This window comes from Myotis davidii, unplaced genomic scaffold, assembly GCF_000327345.1.
Source record: "Myotis davidii unplaced genomic scaffold, ASM32734v1 scaffold1395, whole genome shotgun sequence".
Lineage (NCBI taxonomy): Eukaryota > Metazoa > Chordata > Mammalia > Chiroptera > Vespertilionidae > Myotis > Myotis davidii.
Window position 1 is genome coordinate 517,009 of NW_006288604.1, and position 7,129 is coordinate 524,137.

At 47.5% G+C, this 7,129-nt stretch overlaps 1 protein-coding gene across 1 annotated transcript in view; it reads right to left on the bottom strand.

Annotated features, from left to right (window-relative positions):
• Positions 1-7,129, bottom strand: part of MYT1L (myelin transcription factor 1 like) — a 298,509-nt gene that overhangs the window by 113,518 nt on the left and 177,862 nt on the right. The window contains exon 5 of the mRNA XM_015561792.1: positions 5,309-5,454. The gene's annotated coding sequence lies outside the window, so the exon portion shown is untranslated. The remainder of the gene's footprint in view (positions 1-5,308; positions 5,455-7,129) is intronic.

Below are 7,129 nucleotides of genomic sequence, written 5' to 3' on the forward strand. Positions count from 1 at the left end.
CTCTGGGTGTGACAGAGGACGGTGCCCCAACTCCCCTATCGGCCCTACTCTGTGAGTGACAGGGGGGAGCTCCTCAACCCCCCTATCGGCCCTACTCTGTGCGTGACAGGGGGAAGCTCCACAACCGCCCGATCCGCTCTGCTCTGTGCATGACAGGGGGCAGTGTCCCAACTCCCCAATCAGCCCTGTTCTGAGCCCGACCAGGGGCTGCACCTAGGGATTGGGCCTGCCCTCTGCCACCCGGGAGCAGGCCTAAGCCAGCAGGGCGTTATCTCCCGAGGGGTCCCAGACTGCGAGAGGGCACAGGCCAGGCTGAGGGACCCCCCTTCCCCCCGAGTGCACAAATTTTTGTGCACCGGGCCTCTAGTTCTTATATAATTACTTATTGTCCACCAGACCAGGCTCAGAAAAATCTACACTAATAAAAGAGAAAAATGGTAATTGGCGTACGACGCTACCCTTTACATTGGCTAATCAGGGCTATATGCAAATTAACTGCCAACTCAGATGGCAGTTAACTGACAACAAAGATGGTGGTTAATTTGCATATGTAGGCACAATGCAGGGAGGTGAAAGGGAAAGCGGGAAGAAGCCCCCTGCCACTGACAGTGATCGGAAACCCAGCGGGGAGCTAAGAGCTGGGGGGCAGGGCAAGGTGGCCCTGGGACGCCTTTGCCCTGCCCCGCAGCCATGATCGGAGAATCAGGCGCCTTGCCCGCCCTGGCCAGTGATAGCAGGAAGTAGGGGTGGAGCCAGCAATGGGAGCTGGGCACGGTCAAAGCTGGCAGTCCCGGGAGCTAGGGGTCCCTTGCCTGGGCCTAAAGCGGAGCCCACGATCGCGGGGCGGCTGCAGCTGCGGGTCCCCGCTGCCCGGGCTGGACGCCTTGGCCAGAGGTGTTAGGCCTGGGCAGGGGCAGAGCCTGCAACCGCAGGGAGCTGGCCGTCCCCTGCCCAGGACTGACACCTCTGCCGGAGGCCTCAGGCCTGGTCAAGGGGCCGATCCGGTGACTGGTGATCGGAGGGAGATGGGGGTCTACGCCTCTGGCCGAGGCATCAGGCCTGGGCAAGGGGCAGAGCCAGCAATTGGAGGGGTCTGGAGGTCCCCTGCCCAGGCCTGACACCTCTGTCAGAGGCGTCAGGCCTGGGCAAGGGGCCGATCCTGCGATTGGAGGGTGATGGGGGTCAACGCCTGAGGGCTCCCAGTATGTGAGAGGGGGCAGGCTGGGCTGAGGGACACTCCCCCCCCCTACACCCAGTGCATGAATTTCATGCACTGGGCCCCTAGTTCATAATAAAAATCTGATTGTTTTTCAAACTGAAAACTTTTCAGAATTAGTTAAGTATGGTCCATGTTCAAATTGGATAGGGAAATTTACTACTATCAAGTATAAAATCCTCTATTTCTATTTCATTAAGAAACGTTGCCATGCAACCTATAAATTCAATGCAATCCTCATCAAAATCACAATGTCAATTTTGTGGAAACAGAAAGATCCATCCTAAAATTCATATGGAATTTCAAGGGACAGTCCCCAAAAGGTAAAACAATCTTGAAGAGTAAGAGCAAAGTTGGAAGTTTTATACTTCCTGGGTTTGAAACTTACTACAAGGCTATGGTAATCAAAATTGAGTGGCACTGGCATAAAAACAGGCCCTCAGAGCAATGGAACAGAAAGCCTACAAATAAAGCCTTGCATATCTAGTCCAATGATTTTCAATAAGGGCACCAAGACCATTCAATAGGGAAAGGACAGTCTTTTCAACAAACAGTGTTGAGAAAACTGGGTGTCTACATACAAAGAATGAAGTTTGACCCTTAACTTACATCATTCTATCTAATAAAAGGGTAATATGTAAATTAACCATCACTCTGTGACAAAGATGGTGGCACCCATAGCCACAAATATGGTGGTGCCGGCCGGAGCCACGGAGCTGGCGGGACACTTGGCTTCCTTTGGGCTTAATGCTTGGCTTCCTTCTGGCAGGACACTTGGCTTCCTGCAAGTCCCAGCAGGCCACTGAGGGCTGGCCTCTGGGTGGCAACCACAGAACTGGCTGGAGTGGGAGGGAGGTGGCTCCAACCTGGAGCGAAGGCGGAAGGCGGCGGCCAGAGTGAAGGCCTGGGTCCCGTGGGAAGCTGGTGCCAGCAGCCAGGGGAAGGAAGGCCCATTCTTGCATGAATCTTCGTGCATTGGGCCTCTAGTATATATACATTAATCCTCCTATATAATAAAAGCCTAATATGCTAAGTGTCCAGTCAACCAGTTGGCCATTCAACCAATCAAAGCGTAATATGCTAATGATATACTAAGGCCACGCAACTGCTCGCTATGTCGTGCAATGACCACCAGGGGGCAGACATTTGACCGATCAACCAGTGGCTGACATGAACTGATCTCCAGGGGGCAGACGCTCCGACCAATAGGTTAGCTTGATGCTGGAGTCTGGCTGATCAGGACTGGGCGAGACGGGCCAGACATGCCCTGGAGCCCTCCCATGGCCCCTCCCTGACTGGCCAACCTCCCGTGCCCCTCCCTGGCCCTGATCACACACTAGTGGGTTGTTCAGCCTGGCCTGTGCCCTCTTGCAATCCAGGACCCCTTGGGGGATGTCAGAGAGCCAGTTTCGGCCCAATCCCGCAGGCCAGGCCAAGGAACCCCACTGGTACACGAATTTGTACACCAGGCCTCTAATCCTATATAATAAAAGCATAATATGCAAAGTGACCGAATGGTGGAACGACCCAGTTGTTATGATGTGCACTGACCACCAGGGGGCAGGCACTCAACGTAGGAGCTGTCCCCTGGTGGTCAGTGTGCTCCCACAGGAGTGCCACTCAGCTGACTGACCCGTCCTGGTGGCAGCTACTCACTGCCTCAGTAGTCCTGCAGGTCCAATCTCTGGAGAATGGGTCAGGCACTGAGGGACTGGCGCCACCTGCACGATCCCAACAGTGCCACTGGCCTCCTGGAAGCTGGCCTCGGGCACCATGGCTGCTTCCCCTCCCTAGATGCTCCGCAAGGAAGAAACAATATAAACGTGACCGCCAAGTGGCTCCCGACAACCAGCGTGAACATCAGGGGACAGATCCAGATCCCAGGCCGGCAAGGGTGTCCTACCACCTGTGGGAGGGCCGATCGCATCCCAGCCACCCCCCCTTATTGGGACGGGCGCCAGACACAGGACTCACAGCTGGCGAGCGCCACTAGGGCAGAGTAAACCTCTCCTGATCAGGCAGGCACAGTGGGGCTGGGATGAGCAGGAGCAGAGGCCGGAGCGGCAGGCTGCGGTTTCGGTTTCGGCTCAATCCCTGCAGGCCATGCCGAGGGACCCCACCCACGCACGAATTCATGCACCGGGTCTCTACTATAAATATAACAGCTAATAACTCAGAATAGATCACTCCATAACGTGAAAGCTAAAATTATAAAACTCTTACAAGAAAATATAGAGGAGCAGCATCATGGCACTGGACTGGGCAGTAATTTGTTGAATGTGACACCAAAAGCACAGGCAACAAAATAAAACTAGACCCACTGGACTGCGTCAAAATTAACAATTTTGTGCATCAGTGGATACTACCATTGAATGAAAAGGCAAATCATGCAATGGTAGAAAATACTTATAAATCATATATCTGATGAGGGGTTAATATGCAGAATATATATGAAAACCCTACAGCTCAACAACAAGAATAAAACAACTCAATTAAGGCAAAGAATTTGAGCACAAAGTTATCCAAAGAAGACAGAGAAATGGCCAAAAAGCATGTGAAAGAAAAGATGTTCAACATCACGAATCATCAGGGAAATGCAAATCAAAACCATGTGAGGTATCAATTTACGCCCATTAGGGTAGCTATTAAATGCAAAACAAAACAAAACAAAACAGGGAACAACACGTGTTGGTGAGGATGGGAAGATATTGGAAGCCTTGCACACTGCTGGTGAAAATGTAAAATGGTACAGCCACTATGGAAAACAGTATGGCAGTTCCTGTAAAATTAACAATAGAATCACCACATGATCAAGCAATTCCACTTCTAGATATATACTCAGTCCTGAAAGCAGGGACTCAAACTGAAAACAGGTACCCGTACATCATGTTCACAGCAGGGTGAGTCTAAACCAGCCGTGGGCAAACTACGGCCCCCGGGCCGGATCCGGCCCGTTTGAAATGAATAAAACTAAAAAAAAAAAAAAAAGACCGTACCATTTTATGTAATGATGTTTACTTTGAATTTATATTAGTTCACACAAACACTCCATCCATGCTTTTGTTCCAGCCTCCGGTCCAGTTTAAGAACCCATTGTGGCCCTCGAGTCAGAAAGTTTGCCCACCCCTGGGCTAAACAGCTATTAGGTGGAAGCAACCCCAGTGTGCATGGACAGAGGACGAGACAAACAGAACATGGCCCACCCAGGCAATGGAACGCTATCGGCCTTTAAAGGGAAGGACATGCTGACACATGCAATAACATGGGGAACCCTGAAGATATCCCAAGTGAAATAAGGCAATCACAAAAACACAAATACTGTATGATTCCACTCATATAAAGTCCCTAGAATTGTCAGATTCATGGAGACAGAAAGTAGAATGGAGGCTGCCAGAATGTGGGGGAGTAGGAAATATGGAGTGACTGCTTAATGGGGAAAAATGACATTTTGGAAGATAAAGTTCTAGAGATAGATGTTGGTGATGGTCACACAGCTACTACTGGACTGTACACATAAAAATGATTAAAATGGTATATTTTGTGTTATACATGTTTTACTACAATTTAAACAATTCTTAAACCAACACCTTAATAACCTGAAGTTTTGCAACGAGCACGGCTCCCAGGTTCTACAGTGGCACCAAGTGAGGTTTATCAACAGTAACTGACAGCAGCCTGTGAGGACTTATGCTATGCAAACACGGCCCTAATTAAAGACTGATTGATTTCCTTAACGATAAAATGTTCCCTAAATAGAACTAAGTATAGAAATAGAGACCTGATTTTAGAGGGGCTTCTGTACAATGGCAAGAGGGTGAACAGACCTACCCCTACGGCTTCCTGTGAAGTTATTTCTGGGTGACGCCATTGGATAACAGAAGGTTACCTGAGTCTGTGTTTAGAAACGGATTACAAAATCTGACTTTATGTTGAGTTTATTTATTAAAACTAAGGGGAATTGTGCTCTTTGGCAAATAAAAAACCCACCATTTGCAAACCCATCTTTATGTTTCTTCAAAGTAAGATATTTTAAGGTAAATAGACCAGACATTTGTCTGCATTTAAGCCAGGAGCAGAACATGGGGTCCTTACCTTTACGTGTCTCCTCCGGTAGCCATATGGATGTGGGACCCACCAGAACCTTTCTTGATAGGATGTTGCTGGTAATTTGAGAGAGAGAAACACTTGATTGGATTCGATAGCTACATTTTTGTCTCTTCCACCAGATGTGGGTCACTCTAGAGAAAAATAAAGGGTAGAGAAATGGGGTTGATATTCATAATGAAACAAAATGCCTACATTGGGGCAGTGAGTCTCAGGGAGGTTTGCACTTGAAGACAGTGGCACCGGAATGAGCAGGCTGAGTGGACAGACCCACACAGACGCCACAGGGAGGGGCGGTGGAGACACCACCTCGAATCACACCGATTCATTTCTGATAAATGATTCACTATAGAAAACTCCTTTAGCCGGAGCTCCAGTGGCGTAATCGGTTAGCGCGCAGTACTTATAAGAAAACTCCTTTAGAAAACTAAGTCACTGTGATGTAAAAACTACACAAAACTGTAAACACATTCTTATAAATCTAGGTGTAGGAGTTATTTTGTGATTGAGTCTAGGAAGTATCAAATATTTAGAGGATAATTAGAGAAGCATATGTATGTGTCTCTACACACACACAGCTTGTATCACCAGCAGGTTGCCGTATGTGTCTTTATTTTTGTTTCTCTACTATGAAGACAATAAGTAAGCTGTAGCCCTTTCCATCAAAAGACTTTAGATCAGTGGTTCTCAACCTTCCTAATGCCGCAACCCTTTAATACAGTTCCTCATGTTGTGGTGACCCCCCAATTTCATTGTTACAAATGGAACATAATTAAAGCATAGTGATTAATCACAAAAACAATATGTAATTATATATGTGTTTTCTGATGGTCTTAGGCAACCCCTGTGAAAGGGTTGTTCGACCCCCAAAGGGGTCGCAACCCACAGGTTGAGAACCGCTGTTTTAGAGCATGTTAGTTGCTAACTCAAAAAAATACCTCAATAATTTAAATTTTTATTTGTTAAAACTATAAAGCATTGGGGCTAAAGAAAAACAGATTTGCTATTTCCTTTCCTTCTTTCACTCCCTCTTTTTCCCCACCTTTTGCTTTTCCTCTAAATTTGTTTCCAAATGATGAGACAGAATTCCCCAGGCTGATACATGTAAGTACTTCTCCATATCTATTGTAACTGGATTATCTTTATTCTCATTATGTTAAAAACCTTTGATATAATTTTCATTATTACTGTTTCTAAGTTTATCTTTATTGCTGAAAGTATTACAGATATCCCCTTTCCCCCTATTTATCCCCTGTACCCACTTATTTTTTTAATTTATATATATTTGTAATAAAATATTTTTATTGATTTTTAAAGAGAGAGAAAGAGAGAGAGAGAGAGAGAGAGAGAGAGAGAGAGAGAGAGAGGCGGAGAAACATCATTAGCTGCTTCCTGTGTGCCCTGACAGGGAATCAAACCATCAACCTCTCGGTGCATGAGACGACGCCCAACCAACTGAGCCACAGTGGCCAGGGCTTAATTCATATTTTAAATGTCAAAGAAACAGGTGACCTGCAATACAAGAAATTGGAGCTGCTGGGGAGAATTTCCAGGCGAATGTACTCCTTGCTAATGTGTATTTATTTTCAGTATTTCTTGCGCTTCCTGTTTTCAGTAATGGCTCATGATGAACACAGGCTCAGACAGCGCCTGGCTCTGCACTAACGAGTGTTCAGCAATGCTGAGTGGCCATGTGAGCCTCATGGCCCAAGGGGCGAGCTGACTGACAGGATCTGAGCACCCGCTGACCTCTGGTTACCACCCAAACCACCACCAGCTAGAATCCCATCTGCAGGCCCTCAGAGCGGT